The sequence below is a fragment of the Cervus elaphus genome, chromosome 2 (assembly GCF_910594005.1).
Source record: "Cervus elaphus chromosome 2, mCerEla1.1, whole genome shotgun sequence".
NCBI classification, from domain to species: Eukaryota; Metazoa; Chordata; class Mammalia; order Artiodactyla; family Cervidae; genus Cervus; species Cervus elaphus.
Genome location: NC_057816.1, coordinates 32195125 through 32221666, shown reverse-complemented (window position 1 = coordinate 32221666; position 26542 = coordinate 32195125). Strand labels below are relative to the sequence as shown.

Genomic DNA, 26542 nt, shown 5'->3' with positions numbered 1-26542 from the left:
TCTACTGAACACTGGCAGAAGACCTCAGACTGCTAAAAAGGCAAAAAAAAAAAATCTCCATGTAACTGAGTAGGAAAAAAAAAGCAAGCAAGCAAGACAGGAATTGGGATGGGATGTTTAGCACGGGGCGGGAGCTATGGAGGAGGAAAGACCTCTCCCACCTGGGAAGCCTCCTCACTGGCAAGGAGATCAGCCAGGATAGAAGGGGAACTTCACGGCCTCTGAGGAGAGCGCGGCAGCCTGTTTGTGGCAGCTGGAGCAGAGGAAGAGCTGCACAGACGGTCAGTGCCGCCACCAGGCACGCCCCAGCCTGACATGCAAGTCCACTGGAGCCGGCAGGGCGGGGCGCTGGAACTCAGGCTTCAGATACCAGAAGTGGGCAGAGGACTGGGACTGGCTCTGTGGGACAGACTGAAGGGCTGGAATCCAGTGTGACTACACCTGGGGGGGTGTGACTACCAGTCTATGGCAAGTGTATATAGGAAGGGGTGAACGTGCTTGAAAACCAGGGTAACCACAAATCAAAAACATACAATACATTCACACCCACACACAAAGAAGGGAACTATAATACAAAAGAAAATCATCAAACCACAGCAGGAAAAAGAAAGGGACAAAGAAGAAATATAAATCAACAGGGAGACTTCCCTGGTGGTCCAGTGGCTTAGATTCCATGCTCTCAATGCAGAGGGCCAGGGTTCGATCCCTGATCAGGGAAATAAATCATACATCCACAGCTAACAGTTTACATGCCACAACTAAAAGCGCATGCCATGACAAAGACCCAGCACAGCCAAATAAATGAATAGGAAAACAAGGTTTAAAATGGCAAAAAAAAGAAAAAAGAAAAATACAGATCTATAAATAATTATCTTGAATGTCAATGGACTAAATATACTCCAATCAAAAGACACAGAATGGAAGGTTGGATGAAAAAACAAGAGCCTTCAATATGCTGCCTATAAGTGACCCACTTTAGGGCAAAGGACACACAAAGATTGAAAGTGAGGTGATGGGAAAATTTATTTCATGCAAATAGAAATGAAAAGAAAGCAGAAGTGGCAATACTCTTATCAGACAAAACAGACTTCAAAACAAAGAACATAAAACATTGTCTAATACAAAACATACCAATGTTTCCTTAGGACAGACTCCCAAGGCCATAGAAATAAAAACAAAATCAAATGAGACCTAATCAAACTTAAAAGTTTTTGCACAGCAAAGGAAACAATAAACAAAATGAAAATAATAACCTACAAAATGGAAGAAAATATTTGCAAACAATGCGACCACCAAGGGCTTAATATCCAAAATATATACAAATAGCTCATACAACTCAACAACAACCAAAAAAACAACCCAACAGAAAAACAGGCAGAAGACCAAAACAGACATTTCTCCAAAGTAGACAAACAGATGGCCAGTAGGACGTGAAAAAATGCTCTTAGGGAAATTAAATCAATAGTCTTGTTCAGGCTTCAGAGACAAAGCAGAGCAGGCCTCGGACCTAGCTTTTCACCTGCTTGGACACTGCCCTGACTTTGAGTGCCCTGACTGCCTGCAGTGAATGCAAGATTTGAGGCACCATAGATGAGATTGGAGACAAATTCTGAAATTGTTGAGCCTCTGGAGGGGTACTGGTCAACCAAGCCCCAGGCTTAACAACATTCCAAGTTTCACAGGACAAAAAAAACAGCATTAACATGAAACCAGAGCTGCAATTTGCTCACAGATTGATGGTATCAGTTTGCATCCAGGGGTTAAAACCAGGAACCCAGAACTGCAATTTTTGAAGTCTCACCCATGGAGCGGATGCACTAGCTGGGACCTTTTCCCAAAAAGCCTATTTGGTAATGTATCCTCTGCTGTTTCTATTTCTCTTTTCTTTTAATGTTAGTATATTGAAACCAAGCTAGATAATTCTCTAATAAATATTTGTATTATTTATTTGTATATAAGGAGTGGCTTATTTTGTTAACAAATCCTTTGAACCTGAGACGAAAGTGAAAACTTTTGGCAAGACACTAGTTGGTGCTGAGTAGGATCTGTGAGACAAAACACCCCTCTTCAAGAAGAAAGATTAATGTTGATGAAGCTTTTATTCCCAGATGGGAAGATTCACCTTATTGCTCGTTAGCTAATGAATGGTACGTATTCACTGGATTATGTGAGAATTGCAATCTTAAAAAGTGGTCCAAACCCTTAGCAGTTACTGAATGTTTGCAGCTCACACAGAAGGAGGATAAGAATGTGACACTCTGGGTGAGACGCTGGATCCTCTTCTCTGCCTACTGTAAGGTACACGAAGCTGACTTAAAATTGTCTAAGAAGTTACAACTGGAAAAAGGATTATGAGATTTGTGAGGGCAACTGTTCATGCTACAATGCCAAAATTATACTGGCATTAAAAAAAATCTGGCATTAAATCTTCACTTTTTAAGTAGGCTCTCCCTTGCGCCCGCCCACAGCTCTAACCGTGTCCCCACTGCCCTCTCTCCTTTCTTTATTGCGGACTTATACCTCCCCAACTCACTGTCTCCCTCTCCATCAGATAATCCCCTTCTAGCTTCCCCTAACAGGGGAATGAGGAGCCTAGCTTCCCCCACTCTAGCAAGTTTCTTTGCCCTTTCAGATTCTTCTGATCAAACAAAGACCCCACTTCCCCAGGGGGACAAATCAAGATTTTTATCAGCCCTTCTGCCCCTGTTATCGGTCAATTTTAGCACTATTTGGTCTATATTTCAGCTGTAAAACTGTGACTATAGAAAGGTGACTTTTTTTTTTTGTTTTGGGACACAGGATGGCCATGATATATTTTAGACTTTGGAGAAAACTGGTTAATATCATTTTTTTTTTTCTCTTTGAAACGGCAAAACTGGTTCTTTTTGCATATGCAGTTAAAAAACAGCTAGCCTGTTAAAAAGCACTGCCTAGGGAATAGCTTGGTGGCTCAGACGGTAAAGAATTTGCCTGCCATTCAGGAGACCAGAGTTCGATCCCTGGGTCAGGAGATCCCCTGAAGAAGGGAATGGCAACCCACTCCAGTATTCTTGCCTGGAGAATCCCATGGACAGAGGAACCTGGCGGGCTAAATAAACCCTGCCACTCAGACACAACTGAGTGACTAAGCACTCACACAGGGAAAACTTGAAGTTAACCTTTGCATGTCCACTTTGCCTGAGACCTCAGCCTTGGGTAAATTAGAACTTCAAGCCAAGAAAGAAAGGAGGGGTCAAAGAGACATTTTAAATCTCAAGCGGAAAACTATGAGATTTCTGTCTGGATTTATGTATGGCTCAGTGTGTCTTTATTTTGGATAATATTGCTGAGGTTAATTTGCAAATGAGTTCTAATTCAATTGACTTAAAGAAAAGTAAGCGCTTACAAATCAAACAATTACAAGAGAAAATCAACCTAAATGAATTTCAGGTTGACATGAATTGGGAAATAGTAAATATTTTATGACTTCCCAGGTGGCTCTAGTGATAAAGAACCTGCCTGCCAATGCAGGAGACATAAGAAACAAGGGTTCGATCCCTGGGTCAGGAAGATCCCCTAGCAGAGGAAATGGCAATCCACTCTAGTATTCTTGCCTGAAGAATCCCATGAACTGAGGAACCTGGTGGGCTACAGTTCATGGGGTCACAGAGAGTCAGACACAACTGAAACAACTTATCATTAATGTTTATTTGCTAATCTAATTAAGACAGGTCTTGAGTCATCAACACTGTGTAATACTTTTATTGTGCCTAGGTTTAATGTAAGCTAAATTTGTCCACAAGGAAAGTAACTCAAGTGAAGAAACTTTTAAACAAAGAAAAATGTAAATGAGACAGGAGCTTTTAGGTAAATTCTATTAATTTATGAATGCTTTATTATGCTTTAGGAATGTCTGTCTAAAAATAGTCTCTCCAGGTTGGAGTAACTTGAATTTCTAGAGTTGTGCTAAACTAAGTGATGAAAGTTTACTGAATAGCTAGGTCATTTCCAAATAAAACAAGATTTTAAAATATTAATTATGGAACACTACCTTCCTCTTACAGAGAAACTAAAGAGATTCTGGACTATTAATGAGTATGTTTGGTACCATCCTGAGATTTTCTCTCTAAGAAAGCAAATGTTTTTAGAAATTATCACTGGTATTTATGTTCACTATGTTACAGAGTGCTAATATAAAGGACAGTTCAGGGTTGCTTAAGGAAAGTAGGATGTGTGTTTTTAGTTTTAAAAAAAGTATGAAAAATGAAATTACATTTTATTAAGAAAAAAAGGTCTGACTTACAGGTATCTGTTTCTAAATGAACAAAGTGATTTTTCTTTTTTTAAACAGAGGTTTATGGAAGGTGGACCCCAAGAAAAGAGTTTTGTGCACAGTACAAGTTTTGAGACATTGAACTGCCTTTGATAATGGATTTTAAATTTCTTTACCTCTGAAAGTGATCTGTTCTATGTTTATCTTCAAAATCTTTTGTAACTTTGGCTAAGTAAATAACTGTTTCACAGTGACTTATATGATCCTATCTGAGTGTTATAAACCCTTTTGATAGTTTTGGCAAAACTTCCTAAAATTAAATTCTCAGTTCAGTCGCTCAGTCGTGTCCGACTCTGCGACCCCATGGACAGCAGCGTGCCAGGCCTCCCTGTCCTACACCAACTCCCGGAGTTTACTCAAACGCAAGTCCATTGAGTCGGTGATGCCACCCAACCATCTCATCCTCTGTTGTCCCCTTCTCCTCCTGCCTTCAATCTTTCCCAGCATCAGGGTTTTTTCAAATGAGTCAGCTGTTTGCATCAGGTGGCCAAAGTATTGGAGTTTCAGCTTCAACATCAGTCCTTCCAATGAACATTCAGGACTGATTTCCTTTAGGATGGACTAGTTGGATCTCGTTGCAGTCCAAGGGACTCTCAAGAGTCTTCTCCAACACCACAGTTCAAAAGCATCAATTCTTCGGCACTGAGCTTTCCTTATGGTTCAACTCTCACATCCATACATGACCACTGGAAAAACCATAGCCCTGACTAGACAGACCTTTGTTGGCAAAGTAATGTCTCTGCTTTTCAATATGCTATCTAGGTTGGTCATAACTTTCCTTCCAAGGCGTAAGTGTCTTTTTATTTCATGGCTGCAGTCACCATCTGCAGTGATTTTGGAGCCCAAAAAAATAAAGTCTTGACACTGTTTCCACTGTTTTCCCATCTATTTGCGATAAAGTGATGGGACCGGATGCCATGATCTTAGTTTTCTGAATGTTGAGCTTTAAGCCAACTTTTTCACTCTGTTCTTTCACTTTCATCAAGAGGCTCTTTAGTTCTTCTTTACTTTCTGCCATAAGGGTGGTGTCATCTGCATGTCTGAGGTTATTGGTATTTCCCCCAGCAATCTTGATTCCAGCTTGTGCTTCATCCAGCCCAGTGTTTCTCATGATGTACTCTGCATATAATGAAGTTCTTCTGACTTCTAGCTGACTTTGGGGTGCTTTAGAGGGCCCCTGAGACATCCCAAAGAGAGATATTAAACTACCTGGGTTCATTTGACATGTTAAATTACATGAGAAGTATTGTTGGAGGAGTGATAAATCTCAGGTTATACTGTATGGCTGACTTACTAATATAGATATCCTAAAATTATGTGGAATTCATAAAGACCTGATATGTCCTGATAAAATGTTGTCAATTAAAATTCTACTTGTCATATGAAACTGTTATGTGTCCCAGCAATGACCAGGTTGCTTTGTCAACTGTAACATAATCAGATTTTAAACACGCCTTTGCAAAAATACTGCTACTTCTTCAAGATTTATAGAAAAGACTAAGATAAACACATTTTGTTATTAACAGTAACATGGTACCAGACTGTAATTTGTTAAGAAAACAAAGTTTTCTTAGAATGCAGCTTTGGTTACAGATTGTGAATTTCTTTGCCTTTAAGTTATTTATATTTGTTTTTAAAATCTTATTTTTTAAAATCTCTTATCCCTTTGGTAAAGTAAATAAGTATTATTTCACCATGATCTCTGAAGATTATGGTACTCTGATAAAGTACTGAAGATAAAGCTCATTCTGTTTTGCTGTTGTTCTGTCACTCCATCATGTCCGACTCTTTGCGACCCCGTGGACTGCGTCACACCAGGTTTCCCTGTCTTTCACTATCTCCTGGAGTTTCCTCACACTCATGTCCATTGAGTCAGTGATGCCATCCTACCGTCTCATCCTCTGTCATCCCCTTCTCCTGCCTTCAAGCTTTCCCAGCACTGTCAGACTATTGCTATTCTGATGTCCTTAAAACATGGCAATAGTCTACTCCTAAATTCAGTTCAGTTCAGTCGTTCAGTCGTGTCCGACTCTTTGCAACCCCATGGACTGCAGCACATCAGACTTCCCTGTCCATCACCAACTTCCAGAGCTTCCTTAAATTCATGCCATCCAACCATCTCATCCAGAGTCAGTTCTTCACATCAGGTGGCCAAAGTATTGGAGTTTCAGCTTCAGAATCAGTCCGTCCAATGAACACCCAGGACTTATCTCCTTTAGGATGGACTGGTTGGATCTCCTTGCAGTCCAAGGGACTCTCAAGAGTCTTCCCCAACACCACAGTTCAAAAGCATCAATTCTTCGGCACTGAGCTTTCCTTATGGTCCAACTCTCACATCCATACATGACCACTGGAAAAACCACAGCCTTGACTAGACAGACCTTTGTTGGCAAAGTAATGTCTCTGCTTTTTAATATGCTGTCTAGGTTGCTCACAACTTTCCTTCCAAGGAGCAAGTGTCTTTTAATTTCATGGCTGCAGTCACCATCTGCAGTAATTTTGTAGCCCAAAAAAATAAAGTTTGTCACTGTTTCCATTATTTCCCCATCTATTTGACATGAAGTGATGGGACTGGATGCCTTGATCTTAGTTTTCTGAATGCTGAATTTTAAGCCAACTTTTTCACTCTGTTCTTTCACTTTCATCAAGAGGCTCTTTAGTTCTTCTTCACTTTCTGCCATAAGGCTGCTGTCATCGGCATATCTGAGGTTATTGATATTTCTCTTGGCAATCTTTATTCCAGCTTGTGCTTCATCCAGCCTGGCATTTCTCATGATGTACTCTGCATGTGAGTTAAACAAGCAGGGTGACAATATACAGCCTTGACATACTCCTTTTCCTATTTGGAACCAATCTGTTGTTCCATGTCCAGTTCTAACTAATGCTTCTTGACCTGCATACAGATTTCTCAGGAAGCAGGTCAGGTGATCTGGTATTCCCATCTCTTTAAGAATTTTCCACAGTTTGTTGTGATCCACACAGTCAAAGGCTGTGTCAATAAAGCAGAAGTAAATGTTTTTCTGGAACTCTCTTGCTTTTTTGATGATCCAATGGATATTAAGCAATTTGATCTCTGGTTCCTTTGCCTTTTCTAAATCCAGCTTGAACATCTGGAAGTTCACAGTTCAAGTACTGTTGAAGCCTGGCTTGGAAAATTTTGAGCATTACTTTGCTAGCTTGTGAGATGAGTGCAATTAAATTGGGGAGTTTAAAATGGGTAAGCAAAAAAATAAATAAATAATAAAATGGGTAAGCAATAGCTGTAAAATCAAACAGTCAGGGGCTATGGGAAATTCAAAACATTCACTTAGCTATTCTCTGCTGCTGCTTCTAAGTCACTTCAGTCGTGTCCGACTCTGTGTGACCCCACAGACGGCAGCCCACCAGGCTGCCCCGTCCCTGGGATTCTCCAGGCAAGAACACTGGAGTGGGTTGCCATTTCCTCCTCCAATGCATGAAAGTGAAAAGTGAAAGTGAAGTTGCTCAGTCGTGTCCGACTCTTCGCGATCCCATGGACTGCAGCCTACCAGGCTCCTCCATCCATGGGATTTTCCAGGCAAGAGGACTGGAGTGGGGTGCCATTGCCTTCTCCATGGTTATTCTCTACTCCCTGATAAACCTCATGTTTATTTGATGGGATAAAGCCTTCCCTGGATGCAGGGTTAATGTGCTTAACAATGAAAAATGTTTATGAAAAAAAAACAAAAAACAAACAAACAAAAAAAAATGTTTATGTTTCAATGAACATTAAATTCCAGTTTTGTTACTCATTTCTGAGATATAGTTCCTTGTTGTTATATTGTTTAAAATTTAATTAAGTTGTTAAAAGGACACTCTAAGTTTGTTTGTTATATCAGTAGTCAATCTTTGGATAAAGATCAGATGCTCCATGACCTACAGCCAGGAGGTTAACACTAAGTTAATACTAAGATTCAGTTCAGTTCAGTTCAGTCGCTCAGTCGTGTCCAACTCTTTGCTACCCCATGAATTGCAGCACACCAGGCCTCCCTGTCTATCACCAACTCCCGGAGTTTACTCAAAAGATTAACACTAAGTTATTTAACTAAGTCAGATGACCTGGAGATAGACCCAATGATAGTTCTTGGCTTAAATTCTTACTTGTGACCTTAGTAATAACTGCTAGCTATATTATTTTCTATGTCACTTGTTCCAGAAAATTGTTGTCTCTCACATTACCAAGTATATGACTGAGCTACTGATACAATGATATATTTAGTTCCCTATGAAATCAATGGTTTTAATAATGTAACTCCAGATATGGGAAGAAGCAACAAGAGAGGATATTCTCCTGGTCCACGAGGCTAATAAGATAGGTATGGTCTGGAGACTTTTTGGTATTCATGGGGCCTAGTCCAATGGCAGCACACTGAGTGGCCTATCAATGAAATCCTCTCTAGACCTGGGAACGAGCCTTTCTAGCACCATGGGACACGATGGCCACAAAATGCCCCCAAGGCATAGTCTGATCTGTGGCCATGAAGGGGCCCTGCTGACTGGAAACTGGCACCAGCAGACCACCTCTGCAAAGATTAAATCGTGGCCACGACACTGCTGACCTTCAACATTCCCTGAAAGCAATTCAGGGTGGATATCAGAAAACAGGCGCTCACTCCGTGCTCCGGGAAAAGGGGACAAAACAGGCCTTCAGATAGTCAGATGCTTTCAGATAATGCTTTTTATCTTTCACGAGCCCAAATTCTTCAATCTTCTCATCCTTAGAGAAACACTAACACCATGGTCCAACATCTGATCCTGCTTCTCCTGGCTAGCCTTTCTTCTAGTCACCTTGAAAGCTCTTCTACTTTTATGCAGATTGATGATGACATCAGTTTGCATCCAAGGATTTTAAGCATGAACCGCAAACTGTAATTTTTTAAGTCTCACCCATGGAAAGTGAAAGTGAAAGTAAAGTCGCTCAGTCATGTCCGACTCTTTGCGACTCTGTGGACTATAGCCCACCAGGCTCCTCTGTCCATAGGATTCTCCAGGCAAGAATACTGGAGTGGGTTGCCATTTCCTTCTCCAGGGGATCTTCCCGACCCAGGGATCAAACCCAGGTCTCCCGAATTATAGGCAGACGCTTTAACCTCTGAGAGTGGACACACTACTTGGGACCTTTCCCCAGTTGGGACTCCATATGTGCTGTGACACAGGACTTCCCAGCACTGTTTGAGTCTGGATGTTGGTCAAAATTCAATTTGGTGATGCACCCTCTGCTGTTTCTATTCCTCTTTTCTTTTAATGTTAGTATATTGAAAGTAAGCTGAATAATTCTCTAATAAATATCTGTATTATTTGTATAAAACAAATAGCTTATTTTGTTAATAAATTCTTTGAATCTGAGACGAAAGTGAAAACTTTCGGTAAAACAGATGCTCAGTATCACTAATTATTAGAGAAACGCAAATCAAATGAGGTACCACCACATGCCAGTCAGAATGGCCATCACTAAAAAGTCTACAGGCACTTCCCTGATGGTCCAGCGGTTAAGAATTTGCCTGCCGATGCAAAGGACATGGGTTCAATTCCTGCTCTGGGAACATTCCACATACCACAAAGCAACTAAGCCCATGCACCACAACTACTGAAGCCCACACACGCTGGAGGCCACATGCCACAACTCCAGAGCCTGACCACAAGTGCTGAAACTACTGAAACCTATGTACCCTAGAGCCAGTGCTCTGCCACAAAAGAAGACACCGCAATGAAAAGCCCCCACTCGATGTAACTGGAGAAAGCCCATGCATAGCAGCGAAGACCCAGCACAGCCAAAAATAAATAAATAATCAATTTTCTTTTAAAAGGCTTCTTATAACAAATGCCAGAGAGTGTGGAGAAAATGGAATCCTCCAACTCTGTTGGTGGGAAGGTAGGTTGGTGCAGCCACTGTGGAAACACAGTATGGAGGTTCCTCAGAAAAGTTCAAATAGAATTACTATATGATCCAGCAATTACAATCCTGGGCATCTACACAGACAAAACGATAATTCAAAAAGATATATGTACTCCTAAGTGCATAGCAACACCACTCACAATAGCCAGGACATGGAAATAACATAAATGTACATCAACAAATGAATAAGAAAATGTGGTACATATATACAATGGAATACACTAATCACCCATAAAAAGAACAAAATGATGCCATTTGCAGCAACATGGATGTAACTAGAGGTTATCATACTAAGTGAAATAAGTCAAAGAAAAACAAGTATCATAAGATACACTTTTAAGTGGAATCTAAAATATGACACAAATGAACCTATATATGAAACAGAAAGAATCACAGACATAGAGAATAGACTGGTGACTGCCAAGGGGGACAGTGGTGGAAGAGAATGGATTGAGAGTTTGAGTTTAGCAGATGGAAACGGTTACATATGTAATGCATAAATAAGGGCCTACTGTATAGCACAGGGAACTATATTCAGTATCCTGTGATAAACCATAATGGAAAAGGATGTGAAAAAGAATGTATAAACAAATTGGACCAACTTAAACTAAAAGGCTTTTGCACAGCAAAAGAAACAATAAATAAAATGAAAAGACAAACCACAGATTGGGAGGAAATATTTGCAAATGATGTGACTGACAAGGGATTGTTCCACAAAATTTACGAAGAGCTCATAAGGCTTAATATCATCAAAGCAAACAATGCAATCAAAAAATGGGCAGAAGGCCAAAACAAACATTGCTCAAAAAAAAGACATACAGGTGGCCAAGAGGCACATGAAAAGATGTTCAACATCACTAATTATCAGAGAAATGCAAATCAAAATTACAATGAAAGGATTGGTTCAAGATGGCAGAGTAGAAGGACATGTGCTCACCTTCTCCTACCAGAGCACAAAAATTGCAACTAGCTATTAAACAACCATTGACAGGAAGACACTGGAACCCACTAAAAAAAGATACCCCACATCCAAGAACAAAGGAGAAGCCACAACAAGACAGTAGGAGGGGCACAATTACAATAAAATCAAACTCTATAACTGTCAGGTGGGCAACTCAAAAAACTGGAGAACAATAATACCAAACAAGTTCTCACACTGTTGTGAAGGTTCTAAGCCTCAAATTAGGTTTCCAAGCCTGAAGATCCAGCCAAGGGACTGGGAATCCACAGGGAATCTGACCTGGAAGGCCAACAGGATTTGATTACAGAGCTTCCATAGGACTGGGGAAAACAGAGAGTCCTGGAGGGCACAAAGAAACTCTTGTGCTCACCAGGACCCAGGGGAAAGGTGCAGTGACCCCACAGGAGACTGAGCCAGACCTGCCTGTGAGTGTCTGAGGGTCTCCTGCAGAGGTGTGGGTCAACGGTGGTCTGTCATGGGGATGGGGGCACCAGAAGCAGCAGTCCTAGGAGATGTGTCTCCACGTAAGTCCTCTTGGAGGTCATCAATAGCCCTGCTTCTGTTGGTGTTGTTCAGTCGCTCAGTCATGTCCAACTCTATGTGACTCCAAGGACTGCTTCACGCCAGGCTTCCATGTCCTTAACCATCTCCCAGAGCTGTCACCTGCTTATTTAACTTATATGCAGAGTCAGTTCAGTTCAGTTGCTCACTCATGTCTGAATCTTTGTGACCCCGTGAATCGCAGCATGCCAGGCCTCCCTGTCCATCACCAACTCCCGGAGTTTACTCAAACTCATGTCCATTGAGTTGGTGATGCCATCCAGCCATCTCATCCTCTGTTGTCCCCTTCTCCTCCTGCCCCCAATCCCTCCCAGCATCAGGGTCTTTTCCAATGAGTCAGCTCTTCACATGAGGTGGTCAAAGTATTGGAGTTTCAGCTTCAGCATCAGTCCTTCCAATGAATACCCAGGACTGATCCCCTTTAGGATGGACTGGTTGGATCTTGTTGCAGTCCAAGGGACTCTCAAGAGTCTTCTCCAACACCACAGTCCAAAAGCATCAATTTTTCGGCACTCAGCTTTCTTCATGGTCCAATTCTCACATCCATACGTGACCACTGGAAAAACCATAGCCTTGACTAGACGGACCTTTGTTGGCAAAGTAATGTCTCTGCTTTTTAATATGCTGTCTAGGTTGGTCATAACTTTCCTTCCAAGGAGTAAGCGTCTTTTAATTTCATGACTGCAATCACCATCTGCAGTGATTTTAGAGCCCCAAAAAATAAAAGTCTGACACTGTTTCCACTGTTTCACATCATGCAAAATTCCAGCCTGGATGAAGCACAAGCTGGAATCAAGATTGCCAGGAGAAACATCAATAACCTCAGATATGCAGATGACACCACCCTTATGGCAGAAAATGAAGAGGAACTAAAAAGCCTCTTGATGAAGGTAAAAGAGGAGAGTGGAAAAAGTTGGCTTAAAACTCAACATTCAAAAAACTAAGATCATGGCATCCAGTCCCATCACTTCATGGCAAACAGGTAAGGAAACAATGGAAACAGTGACAGACCTTATTTTCTTGAGCCCTACTATAGAAGCATATAGACTCTAGGACTGGGTTGCCTCAGGCCAAAGAACTAATAGGAAGGGAGCACAACCCCACCCATCAGCAGACAACTGGATTCAAGTTTTACTGAGCAATGCCCTGCCCACCAGAGCAAATCCCAGTTTTCCCCATAGCAGTCCCTCCTATCAGGAAGCTTGCACAGGCCTCTTATCCTCATCCACCATAGGGCAGACGGAAGAAATAAGAAGTGTAATCCCATCAGCCTCCAGACCTAAAACCACAATCACAGAAAGCTACCTCAAAGGAAAAGAAATAGGATTACTTCCCAGATGAAGAAACAAGATAAATCCCTAGAAAAACTACCAAATGGAATGGAGATAGGCAACCTCCCAGAAAAAGAATACAAAATAATGATAGTTAAGATGATTCAGGATCTCAGAAAAAGAAGGAAGGCAAAGATTGAGAAGATGTAAGAAATGTGTACCAAGGACCAACAAGAAGTAAAGAACAAACAAACAGAGATGAGCAATACACTAGCAGAATAACTAAGGCAGAAGAATGGATAAGTGACCTGGGAGAATAGTGGAAATCAATGCTGCAAAGCAGAATGCAGAAAAAAGAATGAAAAGAAATGAAGACAGCCTAACAGACCCTTAACATCACTCAGCAGTTGGTGATGGACAGAGAAGCCTGGCATGCTGCAGTCCATGGGGTCACAAAGAGTTGGACCCAACTGAGTGACTGAACTGAACTAACAGACCTCTGGGACAACATTAAATGCACCAATATTCACCTTATAGGGGTCACAGAAGGAGAAGAGAGAAACAAAGGAGCCGAGAAAACATTTGAAGAGATAATAGCTGAAAACTTCCCAAACATGGGAAAGGAAATAGTCAATCATGTCCAGGAAGAACAGAGAGTTCCAGGCAGGATAAACCCCATGAGGAACACACCAAGACACGTAATCAAACTGACAAAAATTAAAGACAAGGATAAACTATTAAAAACAACAAGGGAACAAAGACAAATAACAAACAAGGGAAAACCCATAAGGTTATCAGCCAATTTCTCAATGGAAACTCTACAAGCTAGAAGGGAATGGCACAAAATATTCAAAGTGATGAAAGGGAAGAACCTAAAAACAAGAATACCCAGCAAGATTCTCACTCAGATTTGAAGGAGAAACCAAAAGCTTTCCAGACAAGCAAACGTTAAGAGAATTCAGCACCAGAATTCAGCAAAACTAAACCAGTTTTGCAAAAAATGGTAAATGAAATTCTCTAGGCAAGAAACAGAACAGAAGGTAAAGATCTACAAAAAATAAACCCAAAACAATGAACAAAATGGTAATAGGATCATACATACCAGTAACTACCTTAAAGGTAAACGGATTAAATGTACCAACCAAAAGACATAGACTGGCTGGGTGGACACAAAAACAAGACCAATATATGCTTTCTACAAGAAACCATCCCCAAGAAAAAGAAAGGCAAAATGGTTGTCTGAGGAGGCCTTATAAATAGCTGAGAAAAGAAGAGAAGCTAAAGGCAAATGAGAAAAGGAAAGATATACCCATCTGAATGCAGGGTTCCAGAGAATAGTAAGGAAAGATAAGAAAGCCTTTTTAGAGAACAATGCAGAGAGAGAGGAAAGACCAGAGATCTCTTCAAGAAAGTTCAAGATACCAAGGCAACATCTCATGCAAAGATGGGCACAATAAAGGACAGAAACAGTATAGACCTAACAGAAACAGAAGAGATTAAGAAGAGGTGGCAAGAATATACAGAAGAACTATACAAAAAAGATCTTGATGACCTGTCATAACCACAGTGATGACCTAGAATCAGACATCCTGGAGTGTGAAGTCAAGTGGACCTTAGGAAGCATCACTTCGAACAAAGCTAGTGGAGGTGATGAAATTCCAGTAGAGCTATTTCAAATCCTAAAAGATGATGCTGTGAAAGTGCTGCACTCAATATACCAGCAAATTTGGTTGGGCTTCCCTCATAGCTCAGTTGGTAGACTCTGCCTGCAGTGCAGGAGACCCGAGTTCAATGCCTGGGTCGGGAAGATCCCCTGGAGAAGGAAATGGCAACCCACTCCAGTATTCTTGCCTGGAGAATCCCATGGACAGAGGAGCCTGGCAGGTTACAGTCCATGGGGTCGCAAGAGTTGGACACGACTTATCGACTAAACTGCCCCCAGCAGCAGTCACAGGACTGGAAAAGGTCAGTTTTCATTCCAATCTCAAAAAAGGGTAATGCTAAAGAATGTTCAAACTACTTCACAATTACACCAATTTCACATGCTAGCAAAGTAATACTCACAATCCTTCAAGCTAAGCTTCAACAGTACGTGAACCGAGAACTTGTAGATGTACAAGCTGGATTTTAAAAAGGCACAGGAAATCAGAGATCAAATTGCCAACATCAACCTCTGCTGGATCATAGAAAAAGCAAGAGAATTCCAGAAAAACATCAACTTATGCTTCACTGACTATGCTAAAGCCTTTGGCTGTGTAGATCACAACAAACTGTGGAAAATTCTCAGAGAGATGGGAATACCAGACCACCTTACCTGCCTCATACAAAACCTGTATGCAGGTCAAGAAGCAACAGTTAGAACTGGACATGGAACAAAGGACTAATTCAAAATGGGGAAAGGAGTAAGTCAAGGCTATGTATTGTCACCCTGCTTATTTAACTTATATACAGAATACATCATCCAAATGCCAGGCTGAATGAAGCATAAGCTGGAATCAATTTTACAGGAAGTAATATCAATATATAACCTCCAATATGCAGCTGACACCACCCTTATGGCAGAAAGCGAAGAGAAACTAAACAGCCTCTTGATGAAGATGAAAGAGAGTGAAAAAGTTGGCTTAAAACTCAACATTCAAAAAACAATGGTCATGGCATCCGGTCCCATCACTTCATGGCAAATAGATGGAGAAACAATGGAAACAGTGACAGACTTTATTTTCGTGGGCTCCAAAATCACTGCAGATGGCGACTGCTGCCATAAAATTAAAAGATACTTGCTCCTTGAAACAAAAGCTATGGCAAACCTAGTTCAGTTCAGTTCAGTCACTCAGTTGTGTCCGACTCTTTGTGACCCCATTAACTGCAGCACGCCAGGCCTCTCTGTCCATCACCAACTCCCGGAGTCCACACAAACCCATGTCCATTGAGTCGGTGATGCCATCCAACCATCTCATCCTCTGTCATCCCCTTCTCCTCCTGCCCTCAATCTTTCCCAGCATCAGGGTCTTTTCAAATAAGTCAGCTCTTCACATCAGGTGGCCAAAGGATTGGAGTTTCAGCTTCAACATCAGTCCTTCCAATGAACACCCAGGACTGATCTCCTTTAGTATGGACTGGTTGGATCTCCTTGCAGTCCAAGGAACTCTCAAGAGTCTTCTCCAACACCACAGTTCAAAAGCATCAGTTCTTTGGTGCTCAGCTTTCTTTATAGTCCAACTCTCACATCCATACATAACCACTTGAAAAACCACAGCCTTGACCAGATGGACCTTTGTTGGCAAAGTAATGTCTCTGCTTTTTAAATATGCTGTCTAGGTTGGTCATAACTTTCCTTCCAAGGAGTAAGCATCTTTTAATTCCATGGCTGCAATCACCATCTGCAGTGATTTTGGAACCCAGTAAAATAAAGTCAGCCACTGTTTCCACTGTTTCCCCATCTATTTGCCATGAAGTGATAGGACCAGATGCCATGATCTTAGTTTTCTGAATGTTGAGCTTTAAGCCAACTTTTTCACTCGGCTCTTTCACTTTCATCAAGAGGCTCTTTAGTTCTTCACTTTCTGCCATAAGGGTTGTGTCATCTAGACAGCATATTAAAAAGCAGAGACATTACTTTGCCAACAAAAGTCCGTCTAGCCAAAGCTATGGTTTTTCCAGGAGTCATGTATGGATGTGAGAGCTGGACAATAAAAAAGGCTGAGTGCTTAAGAATTGATGCCTTCAACAAAAAAAAACAAAACTAAAAAAAAAAAAGACAAAAGAAAAAGAATTGATGCCTTCAAACTGTGGTGTTGGAGAGTCCCTTGGACAGCAAAGAGATCAAACCAGTCAATCCTAAAGGAAATGAAACCTGAATATTCACTGTAAGGACTGATGCTGAAGCTGAAGCTCCAATACTTTGGCCATCTGATGCCAAGAGCCAACTCACTGGAAAAGACCCTGATGGTGGAAAAGATTGAGGGCAGGAGAAGGGGGCTACAGAAAATGAGATGGTTGGATGGCATCATCAACTGAATGGACATGAGTTTAGAGGACTCTGGAAAACGGTTAAGGACAGGAAAACCTGGCGTGCTACAGTCCATGGGGTCGCAAAGAGTCAGACGTGACTGCGTCATTGAACAACAAGAGACCTGCTTTATACCTACCATCGCTCACACACTGAAAGTAAGTGGATGGGAGAAGGTATTTCATGCAAATAGAAATCATAAGAAAGCTGGAGTAGCAATATTCGTATCAGACAAAATAGACTTTAAATGAAAGTGTTATAAGAGACAAGACACTACATAAAGATCAAGGGTTCACACCAAAAAGAAGATTTAACAATTATAAATATATATGCACCCAACATAGGAGTGCTTCAACATGTAAAACAAATACTAACAAACATAAAGGGAGAGATTGACAGTAACATAATAATCATGGGGGACTTTAATACCCCAGTTTCATCAAAGGACAGATCATCCACACAAAAAAATCAATAAGGAAATATAGGCCTTCAACGACACTTTAGATAAGTTGGACTTCATCAATATTTTTAGAGCATTCCATGCAAAAGCAGCAGACCACACATTTTTCTCAAGTGCACACGGAACATTCTCCAGGATTGACTACATACTGGGCCACAAGACTAGCCATGGTAAGTTTAAGAAAATCAAGATCACATAAAGCGTGTTTTCTGATCACAATGCTATGAGATTATAAATAAACTACAGGAAAGAAACTCTAAGAAACACAAACATGTGACGATTAAACAACATGCTACTAAACAACCACTGGATTCCTGAAGAAATCAAGGGAGAAATTTAAAATATACCTAGAGATAAATGAAAACAAAAGCACAATGGTCCAAACCTTACAGGATGCAGCAAAAGCAGTTCTTAGATGGAGGTTGGTAACAATACAACCTTACCTAGAGAATCAAGAAAAGTCTCAAATGAACAACCTAACTTCACACCTAAAACAACTAGAGAAAGAAGAACAAAACCTAAAGTTGGTAGAAGGAAAGAAATCATAAAGATCAAATCAGAAATAAATAAAATAGACACAAAGAAAACAAGTGCAAAGATCAATGCAACTAAAAGCTGGTTCTTTGAAAAGATAAACAAGATTGATAAACCTTTAGCCAGACTCATCAAGAAAAAAAGGGAGAGGACTCAAATCAGTCAAATTAGAAATGAAAAAAGAAAGTTATAACTGACTCCACAGAAATCAAGAAACATAAGAGACTACTATGAACAACTGTATGCCAATAAAATGGACAACCTGGAAGAAATAGACAAATTCTCAGAAAGGCACAGTCTCCCCAGACTGAACCATGGAGAAATAGAAAATATAAACAGGCCAATCACAAGCACTGAAATTGAAACCATGATTAAAAACCTCCCAATAAAGAAAAGTCTAGGACCTGATGGCTTCACAGGTGAATTTTATAAAACATTTAGAGAAGAATTAACACCTATCCTTCTGAAACTATTCCAGAAAGTTGCAGAGGAAGAAAACCTTTGCAACTCGTTTTACAAGGCCACCATCACCCTGATGACAAAACCAGAAAAAGATATCACAGAAAAAGAAAATTACAGGCCAAGATCACTGATGAATATAGATGCAAAAATTCTCAACAATATACTAACAATCCATATCCAACAATACGTTAAAAAGATCATACACCTTAATCAACTGGGATTCATCCCAGGGATGCAAGGATATTTTTTAACATCCACAAACCAATCAATGTGATACATGGCATCAATAAACTAAAGAATAAAAAGCATATGACCTTCTCAATAGATGAAGAAACAGCTTTGAACAAAATTCAGCAGCAATTTATAATTTAAAAAACTCTCTAGAAAGTGAGCATTCAGGGTACATACTCCAACATAATCAAGTCAATATGTGACAAACCCACAGCTAGCATCATACTCCATGGTAAAAAGCTGAATCCAAATTGGAAAAGAATAAGTTAAACTGTCACTGTCTGCAGATATCATACATAGAAGAGCCTAAAGAGGTACCAGAAAACTACTAGAACGCAACAACGAACTTGGTAAAGTTTCAGGTTACAAAATTAACACACAGAAATCTGTTGCATTTCTATACACTAACAATTGATCAGAAAGAGAAATCAAGAAGCAATTCCATTTATCATTGCATCAAAAAGAAGAAAATACCTAGGAATAAGCAGTCACCGCACAGGAGGAGTGGTCCGTCTAGTCAAAGCTATGGTTTTTCCAGTAGTTATATATGGATGTGAGAGTTGGACTATAAAGAAAGCTGAGCACCAAAGAATTGATGCTTTTGAACTGTGGTGTTGGAGAAGACTCTTGACAGTCCCTTGGACTGCAGAGAGATCCAACCAGTCCATCCTAAGGGAAATCAGTCCTGAATATTTATTGGAAGGACTGATGCTAAAGCTGAAATGCCAATACTCTGGCCACCTGATGCAAAGAACTGACTCACTGGAAAAGACTCTGATGCTGGGAAAGACTGAAAGCAGGAGAAGGGGACGACAGAGGATGAAATGGCTGGATGGCATCACTGACTCACTGGACATGAGTTTGAGTGAACTCTGGGAGTTGGTGATGGGACAGGGAAGCCTGGCATGCTGCAGTCCGTGGGGTCACAAAGAGTTGGACATGACTGAGCGACTGAACTGAACTGAGATTAAAAAGAATGCCTTTGAGTGAAGGTGACGGAAACTGGAGTCTACTATAATCCACTCTAACCCTAATTATTAGGTGGATGAAACCGGAGCCTACTATACAGAATGAAGTCAGTCAGGAAGAAAAATACCAATACAGTATACTAACACATACATATGGAATTTAGAAAGATGGTAACAATGACCCTCTATGCGAGACAGCAAAAGAGACAAAGATATAAAGAACAGACTTTTGGGCTCTGCGGGAGAAGGCGAGGGTGGAATGATTTGAGAGAATAGCACTGAAACATGTATATTACCATGTGAAACAGATCACCAGTCCACATTGGATGCATGAGACAGGGCACTCAAAGCTGGTGTACTGGGACAACCCTGAGGGATGGGATGGGGAGGGAGGTGGGAGAGGGGTTCAGGAGGGGGGACACATGTACACCCATGGCTGATTCATGTCACTGGATGGCAAAAACCATTACAATACTGTAAAGTAATTACCCTCCACTTAAAATTAATTAATTAATTTAAAAAAAAAAACAAGCCACCGAAGCAATCTAAACGTCCATAAAAAGATGAATGGATAAACAACGAATGGTAAATATACACAATGGAATACTATTCGGCCATAAAAAATGATGGAATAATGCCATTTTCAGCAATATGGATGGACCTAGAGGTTATCACCAGAGAAGGTAGTGGCACCCCACTCCAGTCCTCTCACCTGGAAAACCCCATGGATGGAGAAGCCTGGTAGGCTGCAGTCCATGGGGTCGCTAAGAGTCGGACACGACGGAGCAACTTCACTTTCACTTTTCACTTTCATGCGTTGGAGAAGGAAATGGCAACCCACTCCAGTGTTCTTGCCTGGAGAATCCCAGGGACGGGGCAGCCTGGTGGGCTGCCGTCTATGGGGTTGCACAGAGTCGGACACGACTAAAGCGACTTAGCAGCAGCAGAGGTTATCACACTTAGTAAAGTACATCAGACAGAGAGACAAATATCCTGTGACAGCACTTCTATGTCAAATCTAAAAAAAGATGACACCAACGAATTTATGTATACAACAGAAACAGACTCACAGACATAAAAAAACAAATTTATGGCTACCAAAGGGGAAAGGTGGGGGAATAAATGAGGAGTCTGAGACGAGTATATACTACCACTACTACCACTATACATGAAACAGATAACCACCAAGGTCCTCTTGTATAGCACAAGGAACTCAACAATATTCGATAATAATCTATATGAAAAAAAATCTTAACAAGAACAGACATCTGTATATTTGTAACTAAATCGCTTTGAAGTACACCTGAAACTAACACAACACTGTAAATCAACTATGCTCCAACATAAATTTTAAAAACAGGCTATATGATACCATAATGATAGATGGCATTATGCATTTTTCCAAACCTACTGAATGTACAATACAGAGTGAACATAATGTTAATTATGGACTCTGGGTGATTACAATTTGTCTTTGTGTAGGTTTCTGCTCAGCGGGAAAAGAAGTACCATTCTGGTTAGTGATGTTGATAACAGACGAGGCCACGCAACTGTGAGAACAGAGGTCATGGGAAATCACTCAATCTTCCTCTCAATTTTCTGTAAACCTAAGTGAAGAGTTAGTTACTAAGCCATGTCCGACTCTTTGCGACCCCATGGACTGTAGCCTGCCAGACTCCTCTGTCCACAGAATTCTCCAGGCAAGAATACTGGAGTGGGTAGCCATATCATTCTCCAGGGGGTCTTCCTGACCCAGGGACCAAACCCGGGTCTCCTGCATTGCAGGCAGATTTTTTACCATCTGAGGCACCAAACCTACTCTAAAGAAGAAAGAGGATTCTGGGAAGATGGCAGAGTAGGATGTATTAGGAAACTGTCTCCCCACCTCGACAATAACTGTACTGGCAGAATCTGTCTAATGTAACTATTTTTGGAACTCTGAAGTGTGTTAAAGGCTTGCAACTTCCAAGCGAAAGCTTCCAGGGTAAGCTGGAGTCATTGTCAGTTCTCTGCTCAGAAGCAGCACGGCTGTGCACATTTTCCTGGAGTGGTTTTCACACATCTTTCAGGAGCTGGGGTGGGTAAAAAGGACTCTTCCCCCAGTGTTGAGGAACCCTGCTCCAACTGCTGCTCCTGATCACACAGATGCAGACAGAGACATGGGCAGCCATCATTGTTACAGTCTCCACCACTGTTACAAATCCTTCCATCTCAAGCTAAATTATGACTTCCAGGAGACCTAGAAGGCCAGCACCCTCCCCACTCTCACTTTCCTACTTCACCACTTCATTTTTCATTTTTTCCTTTTGAGGAGCTAAACATTAATGACTAGGGCATTAAAAAACAACTGCACACTATGGGGAAAACTAGAAAGTGACTGCACATGCCCATTTGAAAGCCTCAGAAAAGACCTAAGAAGACATTAAATTTATACTTCAGGCTGACCTGCAGCACAGAGACAGACTATAACAATAAAGAACAAAAGCAGGGACTTCCCTGGTGGTCCCGTGGTTAAGAATCTGTCTTCTAGTGCAGGGAACTCGAGTTCAACCCCTGGTTGGGGAAGTAAGATCCCACATGCTACAGGGCAACTAAGCCTGCACATCACAACTACTGAGCCCGCACACCACAATAAAGACCCAGTGCAACCAAAAATTAAACAAACAGAAGAAAACAAAACCCAGGGGAAGGAGGAGAATCTGATTTCCAGAGTTCCCGTATTATTAAACAGATGTCCAGAGCTCCACAATCACAAGCCATACAAAGAAACAGAAAAGTACAGCCCATTCAGAGGAAAAAAAAAAATAATCCAACAAAATCTGTCCCTGAAAAAGACTTAACAGCAGATGTATGAGACCAAGACTTTAAAGCAATGGTCTTCAAGGTGATAAAAGAACTAAAGGAAGAATGGAGAAAGTCAAGAAAACAATTTGTGGGCAAAATAGAAATATCAGTACAGAGATAGAAAAACTAAAAGAGAAACAAAAAAAAGAAATTCTAGAGCAGAAACGTACAATAAATAAAATTGAAAACTTACTAGAGGTAGATTTTCAGGTTTGAGCAGGCAGAATAACTCAGTGACCTTCAAGACAGGACAATGGATTTTATCAAGGCTGAGGAACAGAAAGAAAAAAGACTGAAGAAGAGTGAACAGAACCTAAGAGGTCCAAGGGACACCATGAGAAGGACCAAAATACTGTGGGAAGCCCAGAAGGAGAGAGAATGAAAAAAGGGCAGAAAGGACGTCTGAAACAAATAATGACTGAAAACTCCTCAGATCTGATGAAAGACAAAAATGTAAACATCCAAGATGTTCAACAAAATCCAAGTTAGAAGAATTCAGAGACCTACACTGAGACTGATCATAACCAAACTTTCAAAAGACAAATGGCAAAATCCTAAAGGCAGCAACAGAGAAGCAAATCATCACATACAAGGGATCCTTAATAAGATTATCAGTAGATTTTCTGACCAGAAACTTTGGAGGCCATAAGAAGGTGGACAGATATATTCAAATGCTCAAAGAAAAAAAATCTGTCAACCAAAAATCCTAAATTTGGCAACATTGTTCTTCAAAAGTGAGGGAGAATCAAGACATTTCCAGATAAACAAAAGCTGAGGGAATTCATGACCACTAGACCTGTCATACAGAAAGGCTCAAAGGAGTCTTGCAAGGTGAAAAAAACACACTAGTCAGAACCACAAAGTCACATAGAAAACCTTGGGTCACAAATCAAGCCTCAGTAAAATTAAGAAAGTTAACATTGTATCAAGCATCTTCTCTGGCCACAACAGTATGAGATTAGATATCAATTACAGGGGGAAAAAAACTGCAAAAAACACAAACACATGGAAATTAAATAATACATTTCTCAGTAACAAAGAGGTCACTGAAGAAATAAGAAAGGAAATCAAAAGATTCCTAGAAACAACTGACAATGAAAACACAACACAAAACCTATGGGATGCAGCAAAAGCAGTTCTTCTAAGAGAGAAGCTTATAGCAATACAATCCTACTTCAACAAACAAGAGAAACACTGAATGGACAACCTAACTCTACACCTAAAGCAGCTGGAAAAGGAAGAACAAAAAACCCACAAAGTTAGAAGGAAATAAATCATGAAGATCAGAGCAGAAATAACTGAAAAAGAAATGAAGGAAACAATAGCAAAGATTAATAAAACTAAAAGCTGGTTCTTTGAGAAGATAAACAAAATTGACAAACCATTAGCCAGACTCATCAAGGAAAAAAAAAAAAAAGGGAGAAAAATCAAATAAACAAAATTAGGAATGAAAAAGAAGAGGTTACAAAATGCAGAAATACAAAGGATCATAAGAGACTATTATGAGCAACTATACGCTAATAAAATGGACAACCTAAAGGAAATGGACAGGTTCTTAGAAAAGTTCAACCTTTCAAGACTGAACCAGGAAGAAACAGAAATTATGAACAAGCCAATTACAAGTACACTGAAATTGAAACTGTGATCAAAAATCTCCAAAAAACAAAAGCCTAGCACCAGATGGCTTCACACGTGAATTCTATTAAACATTTAGAGAAGAGTTAATGTCTATTATCCTTCTGAAACTATTCCAAAAAATTTCAGAGGAAGGAACATTTCCAAACTCATTCTATGAGGCCACAATCATTCTGATACCAAAACCAGACAAAGATATCACAAAAAAAGAAAATTACAGGACAACATCACTAATGAACATAGATGCAAAAGCTATAATAAAATTCTAGCAAACAATTCAACAACATGTTAAAAAGATCATACACCATGATCAAGTTGGGATGCAAGGATTCTTCAATATAAATCAATCAATCTGATACACCATGTTAACAAACTGAAAGATAAAACCATATGATTATCCCAATAGATGAAGAAAAAGCTTTCAACAAAATTCAGCACCCATTTATAATGAAAAAAAAAAACTCTTCAAAAAATGGGCATAGAAGGAATCTACCTTAACATAATAAAGGCCATATACAACAAACCCACAGCAAACATTCTCAAAGGTGAAAAACTGAAAGCATTCCCTCTAAGATCAGAAATAAGAGAAGGCTGCCCACTCTGACCACTATTATTCAATATAGTTTTGGAAGTCCTAGCTACAGCAATCAGAAAACAGAAAGAAAAGGAATCCAGATTGGGAAGGAAGAAGTAAAACTCTCACTGTTTGCAGATGACAAGATACTGTACATAGAAAACCCTAAAGATACTATTAGAAAACTACTAGAACTAATCAGTGAATTTAGTAAAGTCACAGGATACAAAATCAATACACAGAAATCACTTGCATTCCCATATACTAACAATGGAAAATCAGAAAGAGAAATTAAGGAATCAATCCAATTTACCATTGTAACAAAAAGAATAAAATACCTAGGAATAAATCTACCTAAGGAGACAAAAGAGCTATATGCAGAAAACTTTAAGACACTGATGAAAGAAATCAAAGATGACATAAACAGATGGAGGAATACATTCCATGTTTCTGGGTGGGAAGAATCAATATTGTGAAAACGACTGTACTACCAAAAGCAATCTACAGATTCAATGCAATCCCTATCAAGCTACCATGGCATTTTTCACAGAGCTAGAACAAAAAATTTCATAATATACGGAGACACAAAAGACCCCAAAGAGCCAAAGCAATCTTGAGGAAAAAGAATGGAGCAGGAGGAATCAACTTACCTGATTTTAGACGATACTGCAAAGCTAGAGTCATCAAGACAGCATGGCACTCACACAAAAACAGAAGTATACACCAACGGAACAAAATAGAAAGCCCAGAGATAAATCCATGCACCTATGGGCACCTTATCTTTAATAAAGGAGGCAAGAATATACAATGGGAAAAAGAGCTCTTCAATAAGTGGTGCTGGAAGAACTGGACAACTTTGTGTAAAAGAATGAAATTAGAACACTTCTAACATCAAACACAAAGATAAACTTGAAATGAATTAAAGACCTAAATGTAAGACCAGAATCTATAAAATTCTTAGAAGAAAACACAGGCAGAACACTATATGACATAAATCATAGCAAGATCCTTTATGACCCACCTCCTAGAATAATGGAAATAAAAACAAAAATTAATAAGTGGGACTTAATTAAACTTAAAAGTTTTTGCACAGCAAATGTAACTATAAATAAGGTGAAAAGACAACCCTCAGAATGGGAGAAAATAATAGCAAATGAAACAACTGACAAAGGATTAATCTCCAAAAAATACAAGGAGCTCATACAATTCAATACCACAAAAACAAACAACCCAATCAAAAGGTGGGCAAAAGACTTAAACAGACATTTCTCCAAAGACATATGGATGTCTAATAAACAGAAGAAGAGATGCTCAACATCACTCATAATTAAAGAAATGCAAATCAAAACGACAATGAGATACACCGGTCAGGATGGCCATTATCAAGAAATCCACAAACAAGAAGTGCTGGAGAGGGTGTGGAGAAAAAGGAGCCTTCTTGCACTGCTGGTGGGAATGTAAATTGATACAGCCACTATGGAAGACAGTAGGGAGATTCCTTAAAAAACTAGGAATAAAACCACCACAGGACACAGCAATACCACTTCTAGGCATATACCCTGAAGAAACCAAAACTGAAAAACACATATTCCTCAGTGTTCACTGCAGCACTATTTACAATAGCTAGGACATGGAAGCAATCAAGATGTCCATTGACAGATGAATGGATAAAGACACTGTGGTGCATATACACAATGGAATACTACTCAGCCATAAAATGGAACACATCTGAGTTCGTTCTAAAGAGGTGGATAGACCTAGAGCCTATTATTCAGAGTGAAGTAAGTCAGAAAGAGAAAAAACAAA

The 26542-nt window shown here is 40.1% G+C and overlaps 1 protein-coding gene and 1 long non-coding RNA gene across 2 annotated transcripts in view; one reads left to right on the top strand and one right to left on the bottom strand.

Moving 5' to 3' along the window:
• USP35 (ubiquitin specific peptidase 35) overlaps window positions 1-26542 on the bottom strand; it is a 63614-nt gene that overhangs the window by 13731 nt on the left and 23341 nt on the right. The gene's annotated exons all lie outside the window — the stretch shown is intronic.
• LOC122676420 lies at window positions 1669-4579 on the top strand. The gene is made up of 3 exons (XR_006335582.1): window positions 1669-1850; window positions 1960-2147; window positions 4331-4579. It is a non-coding gene; the product is annotated as an uncharacterized LOC122676420 (long non-coding RNA).